Consider the following 12539-nt stretch of genomic DNA (forward strand, 5'->3'; position numbering starts at 1 on the left):
ACTGGCGGTCAGAAAAAGCTGCAGACGACTCGGACTCCGTTGATTGTGGGTCGCTCCTGGGGGAAAAAACAGAATCCATCAGCCCGGTGGCAGGTGGGCGGCAGCGGCGAGGGGCCTGGGCCGTGACCACCTGATCCTCTTGCATAACATGTGCAGGCTTAAGTCTGTCAACAGAGACAACCTCCTGCCGACCACCAAAGTCCAAAACGAAATGTTTGTTGCCTGGTTTAAGAACCCTGTATGGCCCGTCATATGGTGGACGCAGCAGAGTCCTATGGGCATCGTGCCTGACGAAAACAAAACGAGCAGAGTCCAACGAACTCGGAACAAAAGTGTCAGGCAGGCAGTGGTGAACAGGAACAGGAAATGAGCCTCTTGGGGGGCGAAAAGGCAACAAAGAGGTATCGAAACATGGGGGAGGGCTCTCAGGTAAGAATTTCCCGGGGACCCGGAGGGGCTGGCCGAGGACCAGTTCAGCCGGGGAAACCCCGAGGTCTTCCTTAACCGCGCTTCGCAATCCCAGCAAAACCCACGGAAGACGGTCGACCCAGTCGCCACCTGTTAAGGAAGCCCGGAGCGCGGCCTTAAGTGACCGGTGAAACCGTTCGCACAACCCGTTAGCTTGCGAGTGGTATGCTGTGGTGCGGTGGACCTTGACCCCCAGGCCGTCAGCCATAGCAGACCAAAGCTCAGAAACAAACTGGGGGCCCCTGTCCGAGGTAATGTCAGCAGGGGGACCGAAACGCGAAACCCACGTTGACAAAAATGCTCCGGCCACCGTCACCGCTGTCGTGGATGCCAGGGGTACCGCCTCCGGCCACCTGGTCGTGCGGTCCACCACAGTCAAAAGGTGCGTGAAACCCTGTGACTGCGGCAAGGGACCAACCAGGTCCACATGCATGTGATCGAAACGCCTACCAGGGACATGGAAAGGTTCGAGGGGTGCCTGTGTGTGCCGATGGATTTTCCAGCGTTGGCATGGGATACAAGCCGCTGCCCATTCTTTCACTGTTTTGCGAAGCCCCGGCCAAACGAACCTGGCGCTGACCAGCTTAACCGAGGCCCGGACGCCGGGATGAGAGAGGGCATGCACCGAGTCAAAAACACAACGACACCACGAAAGGGGAACCACCGGGCGGGGGCGGCCGGTGGAAACGTCGCAAAGGAGGTGTGGACCGCCGTCCCACACCGGGGTGTCCTCCAGCACGAGGCCCGTTTTCGTTGACTGAAGGGCAAGGATGTCCGGGTCAGCACGTTGTTCAGCGGCCATGGGAGTGTAGTCGACGCCAACATACACCGGAGAAACCAACACACGTGAGAGACAGTCAGCAACGTGATTGGACTTACCAGCCACATGCTGAATGTCTGTGGTAAACTCTGAAAAGGCCGCCAACTGGCGCTGCTGGCGTGCGCTCCATGGGTCAGAGACCTTGGACATCGCAAACGTCAAAGGTTTGTGGTCAACGTACGCAGTAAAGTTGCGACCCTCGAGGAAAAAACGAAAATGTCGTGTTGCGAGGTGCAGGGCCAGCAACTCCCTGTCAAAAACACTGTACTTGCGTTCAGCATCCCGGAGCGTACGACTGAAAAAGGCAAGCGGTTGCCAGAGACCTGAAACCCGCTGTTCCAACACTCCACCCACTGCCACGTCGGACGCGTCAGTGGTCAACGCGATCTCCGCCGACGGAAGCGGGTGGGCCAGCAGGGCGGCGTCAGCCAGCGCAGACTTGGCTGCAGAAAACGCCTGGACGCGTTCCGGCAGCCAGTCAACAGGATCTTTGGCTGTTTTACCTTTTAAGGCAGCATAGAGTGGCTGTAGCAGGTGGGCAGCTCTGCGGAGAAAGCGGTTGTAAAAATTTATCATCCCCAAGAACTCCTGCAACGCTTTAACTGACGTGGGACGCGGAAAAGCCGAAACGGCCTGGACTCTGTCGGGCAACGGAACCACACCTTCAGCGGAAATGCGGTGCCCGAGGAAATCCAGAACAGGCAACCCAAACTGGCACTTGGAAGGGTTGATGATCAGGCCGTGCGCTGCCAAACGCTGGAAAACCTGGCGCAGATGGGACTCGTGCTGGCTCGCTGAGTAGCTGGCCACCAATATATCGTCCAGATAAACAAAAACAAACGGCAGCCCACGCAAAACGGAGTCCATTAGCCGCTGAAAGGTTTGGGCGGCACCTTTCAGGCCAAACGGCATGCGCAAAAACTCGAACAAGCCGAAGGGGGTAATGACAGCGGTTTTAGGAACGTCTACGGCGCGCACGGGAACTTGGTGATACCCCCGCACCAAGTCAATTTTAGAAAAAATCGACATTCTGGCGAGATTGGCAGAAAAATCCTGAATGTGGGGGATGGGGTAACGGTCATTCTCCGTGGCATTATTTAAACAGCGGAAATCTCCGCACGGCCGCCACCGACCGTCCGATTTGGGCACCATGTGAAGCGGAGAAGCCCATGCACTGTTCGAACGCCGTACAATGCCAAGGCGCTCCATGGCTGCAAACTCTTCCCGAGCAACGGACAGTTTCGCGGGGTCGAGGCGGCGCGCACGCGCGAACACCGGCGGCCCGACTGTGGGAATATAATGCTCAACCCCGTGCTTCGTTACCGCGCTAGAGAAATTGGGGACAGACAGCGATGGAAACTCTAAAAGCAAACGCTGAAAAGATTCCCCGGAGGTCACTACATTAGCCCGAATCAGGGGCTCGGGCGGCCCGAGTAAAACAGGGTAGCGAAGAAAACGAGAGAGCATCAATTAAACGTCTGTTAGCAACATCGACAAGCAGGCCATTAGCACACAGAAAATCAGCACCTAAAATAGGTACAGAGCTAGCGGCAACAACAAAGTTCCACTGGAAATCCCGGCCATGAAAACAAACAGTCACCAACCTTTCCCCAAACGTTTTGATGGGAGAGCCATTAGCTGCCAGGAGCTGTGGCCCACAGTTCGCTGCTAGTCCGTCGGCAGCGGTAGGGGGAAGGAGGCTCTTCTGGGAGCCGGAATCCACGAGAAAACATCTCCCGGAGCGTGAGTCCTCTATGAAGAGCAGCCTTTCTGTATTGCCAGCGGTCGTGGCTGCTATGGCGCGCTGGCGGGTCCGTTTCCCTGGGCCGTGAAAGCGCAAGGCGGCAGGCAGCGATGCACCCTCTCGCCAAAACGCTGATGGTAGAAACAGATGCTCTTTCTGAGGTGCCGGCGTGTAGCAATCCCTGCCGTCAGCAAGGGGGCGGATGCCCCGGGGGAGGCAGGAATCCCCCGTCATCCGGCCCGAGCAACGACAGCATGTTCTCCATGAGCTCGAGTGCGCTACCGCCACCCAAGCCTGACAGGTTGAAGAGCTGTTCGGCTCGTTCAGCGTCGGAGAGGGCATAGCGCCGAAGAAGCAGCCCTTTAAGGGCGGCGTATTTCCCTTGGGCGGGTGGGTCCAGCGGGTCGAGCGAGGCCACCACATGGTGATACTTCATGGTGTCGTCAGCCGAGATGCCGCGAAGGGCGAACTGAGCCTCCACGTGCACGAACCATGACGGGGGGTCATGGAGCCAAAAGTCCGGCAGTTTCAGCGCCACAGCGAACGTAGCTGCAACAGGAGGTGGAGGTCCGGCGGCCGCTGATGCATCCATAGAGTCTGCGTTATCTGCGGCCCGTTGCATGCTCGAGTCAGGGGTCACCAATGTGGAGGTAAGCATGAACGACACAGAGCTCTGAGTTCTCACTCCTTCTTTATTCCTCTCCAACATCAACTGCACATATTGCGCCACAAAACACAGGAACACACTTTCTGAACACTGGGTGTGAGTGGAGCCCTCTAGTGGTCCACCACAATATGAACAAAAATGTGTATTTTAATGGAGGAAAAAGTTAGGACACCCTACCCCCTAATAACTAGTGTTGAACCCTTTGGCTGATATAACTTCAGTGAGACGCCTTTTGTAGCCTTTTACCAGTCTCTGACATCGATCAGAAGCAAGTTTGGTCCACTCCTCAATGCAGAATTCTTTCAGCTGTGAGAGGTTTGAGGGTTTTCTTGCATGTACAGTCTGTTTCAAGTCACCCCATAGCATCTGAATGTGATTAAGATCAGGGCTTTCACTTGGCCATTCCAGGACTATCTACTTAGTTTTTAGCAAGTCCTTGGTGGATTTACTGGTATGCTTTGGGTCATTGTCATGTTGCAGTGTCCACTTCTGCTTCAGCTTTAATTTTTTAACAGATGGTTTCACATGTGCTTCAAGCACCCCCAAATACACAGTCGGATTCATGATTTATTTATTATTTATATTATTTATATTAAATATCCATATGTCCAAACATATTTTAAAATATACAGGCTTTCATAGGGTGTCCTAATTTTCTCACATGACTGTATGAAAAGATCTGTAAATTGCATCGCGGACACGCCACAGTTAAAACCTGAGACAGCTTGAGCAGTTTTGCTCAGAAAGAGTTGGTCACACTACTGTTTGCAAATGCAGACGTCTCATTGTGTACAAGTACAGAGACAGCTTGTCTCTCTGCTGGGTAGGTGAGTATCTCTTCTTTTAACAGAGGAAGTGGTTCTTTGGCTTTATCGGGTGATGGCCTCCAGTTTGCACTAGAACAGTTCACAGCCGAGTGTGAAGCGGTGGGAATGAGAATCAGCACCTCCAAATCTGAGGCCATGGTCAATCTCACGTTAATTTTTTGAGGTAGCCATTACTTTGACTGAACGTTAATAGAGCTGGCATTACTCATTTTTTTTATATGAAGATGTTAATCAGTTATGATAGTCACCTGGATGTTATAACAAGTTTAAAAACTGTGGTGTATACTTGAAGGTTTTTTTTTTCTCATAATGCGAAAATGGAGACGCATACAAAGGTAAAAACACTTTTTACTGTACAAACAGTTTATGCCCTTTCTGTAAATAAAAATGTCACATCATGTTTTGCAAATATGCAAAATACTTAATTCTCTTTAAATGAATCACATAATACACATATTACATACCTTACATCAATTATAACCATACATTAATTTGTATATGATAGAATTTTAAATTGGATTACAAAGATAGAAATGATGAAAAATATCTAATAACATAACAATTATACAAATGTTATTGAAAGTTATAGAAGTTTTAGACATTATTGTGTTGTTATTCTCTGTCATCAAATGCATCACAGTGGTTCAGTGGTTACCTCTGTGTCCTCAAAGTAGTAGTGTCCTGGTTTGGCTCCCCTCTGTGGTTTGAAAGGGACTGTATGGAAAAAATGTGACGTTAATGCTGTTTCTGTCAGCCCAGGACAAAAGATGTAAAATGGTGTCAAGAATTTCACTTCTCTGTGCCTGCACGGTCTTGTTTCTGCTTTTACTTTATCAGTATTCACTAGTTAAACCTTTTAAGTACTGTACAGGAAGACACTTCATTATGTTTATCTTTTGTCAGATTTAAATCAAATCTGTCAGCGTCACAAATAACCACATAACGTGAGAAAGAACAGTAACAACACAAGTAGTCTTCATTGTAGTCGTATACAGAAACACAAGCCGGCTGTTTTTTATTTTACTTAACTTAATAGTTGTAGAGAGTAATTACTTTGTATGATGAGATAAGACAAGATAAGCTTTATTAGTCCCACACATTTGTTGTGTCACAGCAAAAAGTGGACAGTGCAAAGTTACAGTAGCAAAAAGTAAGAAAAACACTGGAATAGGACAAGATAATAAGAAGAAGAATAAGATACAATATACAATATATTAAAATAAAATACTATATACAACAGAATAAAATACAGGATTGTTGGAAAAAGAGAATTGCACTTAGTGTTATTGCACATGCGTGGATGTGTGTTTTTGGTCAGCTGCGAAATCCTTGTTGTAGAGTCTGAGAGCAGTAGAAAGGAAAGACCTGTGGAATCTCTCCGTCCCACATCAGGGGTGCTGCAGCCTGCCACTGAAGGAGCTGCTCAGTGCTGTCAGGGTCTCCTGCATGGGTTGGAAAATGTTCTCCAACAGGGATGACAGCTCAGCCACCATTCTCCTGTCACTCACCACCTCCACTGAATCCAGAGGGCATCCCAGAACAGAGCTGGCCCTCTGGATCAGCCTGTTCAGTCTCTTCCTGTCCCCAGCAGAGATGCTGCCGCCCCAGCAGACCACAATGTAAAAGATGGCTGAGGCCACCACAGAGTCATAGAAGGTCTTCAGGAGTGGGCCCTTCACTCCAAAGGACCTGAGTCGCCACAGCAGGTACAGCCTGCTCTGCTCTTTCCTGTAGAGGGCGTCTGAATTATGAGTCCAGTCCAGTTTATTGTTCAGATAAACACCAAGGTACCTGTAGCTATCCACAGCCTCAGGCTACATCTACACTAGCCCGGATAATTTGAAAATGTCTTTTTCGTGTGAAAACGCTCCACGTCCAAACTATCGTTTTCATTCGTTTTCACAGAGTTGTGCGTCCACATTGAAATGGCCAAAAATGCTTATGTTCCAGTACCTGCCTCATTTCTGTCTGTCGTTTATTTACTTTACAGCTCTTTGAAAGGTTGCAGCAAAATATCAAGGAAATGCACCGAGTTTTGTTTAAATGGACTGACAATGAAGTGGAGTTGTTGCTGCGAGTAACACAAAAGTACAAAGTTGCAAAAGTGAGTGAGAATTAAAGAATTTGAAGAAAAGCTATCTGGAGCATGTACTGACTGATATTAATCTTTAATAGGGCTGTCAAAATTCAGAGCAAACAAAACAACTGCTGTATAATGCCCTCCACTATCTTAGTTTAATTGGTCACATGACTGCATCACATGACTAAAATCTGTCATCGTTTTCGAAAAGGCTCAGAGTTCGCTGTCCACACTGCAACGCGAAAATGGCGTTTTTTGGAGAGCGTTTTCAAAAAGCTCAGTTTTCCTTGACCAAAAACGCCGTCTCAGTGTGGACAGAACGCCAAAACGGAGAGAAAAAGATGTGTTTTCAAATGAAAACATATTAGTGTCCATACCTTGAATATTTAGTAGTTGCAATGGAGGATGTTTGTGCCTGCGGAAGTCTACCACCAGCTCCTTGGTTTTTCTAGTGTTGATCTGGAGGTAGTTCTGCTGGCACCAGTCCACAAAACCATCGGTCAGTTCTCGGTACTCCCTGTCGTCCCCATCAGTGATGAGGCCAACTATTGCAGAATCATCAGAGAACTTCTGCAGGAAGCACTGGGTGGAGTTGTGGGAGAAGTCTGCAGTGTAGATGGTGAAGAGGAACGGAGCCAGAACCGTTCCCTGTGGGGCCCCCGTACTGCAGACGACCCTGTCCGACACACAGCCCTGAGTTCTCACGTACTGTGGTCGGTCGGTGAGGTAGTCGGGTTTCCATGTTGTGAGGTGATGGTCCACTCCTGAGATCTTCAGCTTGTCCTTCAGGACCGTGGGAAGAATGGTGTTGAAGGCACAGGACAAATCAAAGAACATGATTCTCACAGTGCTCCCAGCGGTCTCCAGGTGAGAGAGGGAACGTTGTAGGAGATGAATGACGGCATCATCCGCTCCAATGCCAGGTTGGTAGGCAAACTGAAGTGGGTCCAGTGATGAGCTCACCAGGGGTCGAAGCAGAGCCAGGACCAGCCGCTCCAGGGTCTTCATCAGGTGGGATGTCAGAGCATCCGGCCTGTAGCTGTTGAGGTCCTTCAGACATGGAGTCTTTGGTACTGGTACAACACAGGAGGTTTTCCAGAGCTGTGGGACTCTCCCCAGCCTCAGGTTCAGGTTAAAGATGTGCTCTGTCACCCCACACAGTTGGTCTGCGCAGGACCTGACAACCCTTGAGCTGATGCCATCTGGACCCGCTGCCTTCTTGGCTTTAATCCTCCTCAGTTCCTCAACCTGGGTGGTTGAGAGAGACAAGCTGGAGCCTTGTGTTAAAGGCGTGTGTATTGAATGCTGATGTTGAGGGTGGGGAGTAGTGAGCAGGGTGAATAGAGGAGGTGTGAAGTGGCTTGAGGTGTCAGGGGTGGAAGAGCAGCAGTAGGGGTGGGTGAGTCTGCAGCCGATGTTGGAGACTGCATCCTGGATAAATCCAACCTGTTAAAGAAATGATCAGTTCATTTGCCCACCTCACATCCCCCGCGGGCAGCGAGTTCTGATATTTGTGGACTGAGATGGTTCTAAGGCCTCACCAGTATGTGAAGTAAATCAGCAAGGAGTTTACATTTCTTTTTATTATAATTTATGAACTTATTGCTAAAAATACATCCCAGATTGCCTATACAATCTTTCACTCTAAACACACACACGGTGTGTGTGTATAAAGTAAAAAAAATTCCCCGCAAAAAACCAACTCAAACTCAAAGCAAAGAGCACTTATTCTTCAGTGTGATCAGTGAGAGAATAGGATAATCCACGTAAACTGTAAACTCCTCCATCTGTTACATTGAAGCTGTAAATCTCTCCTTCAGATACTTTCACAGCTCCATCTCTGCTCTTCTTGAACCAGATGAAGCTGCTGACTGGAGGTTTGGCTCTGCTGGTTCATCCAGCTGCTTTCAGGCACTGAACCTGATGGAGTAAGTAAGTAAGTAAGTAAGTAAGTAAAATTTATTTATATAGCACATTTCACAGATAAAAATCACAAAGTGCTTCACAATAAGATCAGACATACAAGTTAAAATTAATTAAAAGCCCGTTTGTATAAAAATGTCTTCAGCTGCTTTTTAAAGGAGTCAGTAGAGTCTAGACAGCGTAAGGACAACGGCAGGGAGTTCCACAGCCTAGGTGCCAGTACCTGAAAAGCCCGATCCCCACGTGTTTTAAACCTAGTACGTGGGACCACCAGTAGCCTCTGACCTGAAGACCTAAGTGCTCGGGATGAAGCATGAGGTTTCAACAGGTCAGAGATATACTGGGGAGCTTCACCGTGCAGAGCTCTAAAAGTTACAACTAAAATTTTAAAATGAACCCTAAAATTTACTGGCAACCAATGAAGAGAAGCCAAAACTGGAGTAATGTGTGACCTCTTGTTTGTACCAGTTAAAAGTCTTGCCGCTGCATTCTGTACAGACTGAAGGCGATCCAGAGCTGATTTGTTGAGACACGTAAAAAGACCGTTACAATAATCCAAACGAGAAGAGATAAAAGCATGAATAATCATCTCAAGTTCTGCCTTTGACACCAGTAGTCTGAGTTTAGAAATGTTTCTTAAATGATAAAAACAGTTCCGGACAAGTTGTTTAGAGTGTTTCTCATGATGATGGAGTGATGAATGCTGTGGTTTCATTGTGGTCAACGGGAGAAAAAAAAGAAAAGAATAGCCGTAACAGGGATTCCCATTATCCATAATAAACTTTCAACATTCCATTAAACATGCTTTATCGACACGATCCCACAAAACTCATTGTCTTGTCTCATGGAACAAGCAACTTGGCCAAGTCCATGTTCAACCAGCTCTTTCAGATTGGCATCTGTAAGTAATCACTTTGTTGAGTGAATGTAAGTTTAACCACCTTTACTTTTCTATTACTATTTTAATCCACCCTGTGGATATTGATCATTAACAATGTCACACACGCCTTTTAATTAAAGTGATTTTTTTATTGTTTTGTCATTAATGTATTTTAATAAATTGTTTAAAGAGAAAAACACATAAATATCAAAGTCAGCCTTTTTGTTGTTGTTGTTGTTTTAATTAAGAGATATGTATTACTTACAAGAAAGCCACCACACAAACATGATTTGTAGAATATGATGGTGGACTATTAAGAGATTATACAGCATTTAAAAAATAGTTCAACTTTAATATTTGCATAGTCCATTTAACACTCATCAGGAGCATTTTTCTGGAGAATAGTTACAACTTACTAATTATACCATCACAAATTATGTGTTTTATTTTTGAAAAATTGCAAATTAGCAGCTTGCTGCCACAAGATGGTGACATCAACACTAAAGACAGATATTCAACATGCCCATGGAGTCGATATCCTACTTCTTTCAGAAAGTTGGTGCAAGTGGAAGAGAAAGTGAAAAGTGGAAGAAAGCCTCTTGACAGGAAGTCGAAGCAGGGGTGGAGGACAAGATTTAGATCACCAAGAATAATGAAATGGTAATAAATAAATAAACAAGAAAAGATGAATGAATATGAAGAGAAATTTGTCTCAAAAGGTTGATAAATGTGTATATGATCCACAAGAGTAAACTAAGATATAGAAATATGTACAGGAATTTGTGAGTAATTTTACAAATGCACAACCAGAGTTAAACACACATATTAGAACTGATTCAATCAGACATAACAAAGGTATTTATGTGTACAAAGCTGAACAAACAGCGATCATTTCAAACACTTTTTTTCTTTAAACTTCAAACTTAAAAATATGATATTTCTTTTCAATATGTTCCTCTGCTTATAAATTTAGTTTGTCACAGCAGACACAATATAGAGCAAAACCCTTCTTACAAAAAATCTGAAAAACTCTTTTGAATTGAAATGAATGTTTTACTTAATACATTTAATATATTTGCAGATGTGTTTTTATGCTAGTTTCTCTACATGAATTTTGGCTAGTTTCCTCTTAATAGTTTCCTATTAATAGCTCTTAATAGCGATTAATAGCTCTGGAACATTCATTTCAACATGTCTGCTAAATCAAATAACAAATCACACAACAGCACAAAAACATGCAATTACTGTTTGAAAATGACAATAACTAAAAAAATCATAATAAAAAAGAGATAAACTATAAGGAGGTTCTTAAGTTGCTAGTGCAAACTTGCAAATTATAGAAAGTATGATAGCTTTGCTCAGGTGGAGGAGTGAGTGGGTCATCTACTAGTTGGGAGGTCAGTGGATTGATCATTAGTTTTTCCACATGCACAGGATCCTTGAAAGAAATGCTGAACTCCAGGTTTTTCCCTATGCATCCATCAGATCCTTAATATATGTGAATGCTGTCCATAGATAAAAGCAATATATTTACAGTACATTGCCAAAAGTATTTACTCATCCATCCAAATCATTGAATTCTGGTGTTCTAATCACTTTCATGGCCAGTTGTCAGTGGATGTTGACGCACATGGTGCACAGAGGTTGCTGACTCTGAGTCAATTACTATGGGTCCCCAGGCTTCACTTGGCCTTCAGATTAGCTCAAGAACCGTTTGTAGAGAACTTGATGGAATGGGTTTCCATGGCTGAGCAGCTGCATCCAAGCCTTACATCTCCAAGCACAAAGGAAAGTGTCAAATGCAGTGGTGTAATGCATGCCACCACTGGACTGTAGAGCAGTGTAAACACTTTAGCAGTGTAAACACATCACTGGAGTGACAAATCACGCTTCTCTGGCAATCCAGTGGACTTGTCTGCATTTGGTGGTTGCCATGACTGACTGCATTGTGTCAAGTGTAAAGCTTGATGGAGGGGGGTTATGGCGTGGGATTGTTTTTCAGGAGTTGAACTCAGCCCCTTAGTTTCAGTGGAAAGAAATCTTAATACTTAAGTATACCAAGACATTTTGGAGAATTTAATGCTCCCAACTTTCTGGGAACAGTTTGGAGCTAGTCCCTTCCTGTTCCAATATGGCTGTGCACCAGTGCACAAAGCAAGATCCATAAAGACATGGATGAGTGAGCTTGGTGTGGAAGAACTCGACTGGTCTGCACAGAGTCCTGACCTCAACCTGACAGAACATCTTTGGGATGAATTAGGGTGGAGACCGGAAGCCATAGTTCTTATAGTTGTAAAGGCTGGGCCAACATCATATTAAACTGTATTGATTAAGAATGGGATGCCCCCCAGGAAATCAAAATCTGAAAACTGCCTTATTATACAGGAGGGAGAATAGAAAAAAAAGGGCATTTTTTAATTCACTGAACTGTTTGGCAGTGACAATGACACATTTTCATGTAAATGTTCCACATTTATTTTTTACTCTCCATGGGTTGTAAAGAAATAGCTCTTATTTTTTCTTCACCTCAGTGTAGAGTTCCTCTTGGCCATGAGCTCTCTGTGTTAAGCTGTTTACTGGCTTGTTGACTTTCACCTGTGCGTACACCGTATCCTGCTGCTGTCCTCTGTCCTGCACTGAGTCAGAGGATGCTTCAAATCCCAGCTTAGAGAAGCTGATCTCTCCATAATGGATGTTTTGTTCCTCTTTTTCTGTGTTATTTGCTGGCCCTTCAACGACCCACTCTTCATGTGGTTGAATCTATAAAATAAGCAGAGTAATATCTGTGATGTAGACCATGTGACTAGGTGGTAGTTTACAATCATGTAAACAGCTAAACTACAGAGAAGTTCAGTATTGTCTTACGCGAGTCTGTTGTTGAGTTCGACGCATTGACTTTGACCACCTGGACGACATGAGAAGCAATAAAATTATATCTGTTTATGTTGAATATATGTGTGAGTAGATCTCAGCTTGATGGAAAAAAACACACATTTTAAAGTGCAGCTAAAATATCACCGTTAAACATCATGTCTTCTAATGTGATGTGTGATACTTGCCAAAGAAAGATTATCAAACAAATGAGTAAGATGATCCCAGAGATTCCTCCAAGAAGTAGGACCAGTGTGGA

The 12539-nt window shown here is 45.4% G+C and overlaps 1 protein-coding gene across 1 annotated transcript in view; it reads right to left on the minus strand.

The window, feature by feature from the left end:
- LOC116320136 (B-cell receptor CD22-like) overlaps positions 1–12539 on the minus strand; it is a 92418-nt gene that overhangs the window by 62091 nt on the left and 17788 nt on the right. The window lies entirely within an intron of this gene.

Source organism: Oreochromis aureus, linkage group 9 (genome assembly GCF_013358895.1).
Source record: "Oreochromis aureus strain Israel breed Guangdong linkage group 9, ZZ_aureus, whole genome shotgun sequence".
Lineage (NCBI taxonomy): Eukaryota > Metazoa > Chordata > Actinopteri > Cichliformes > Cichlidae > Oreochromis > Oreochromis aureus.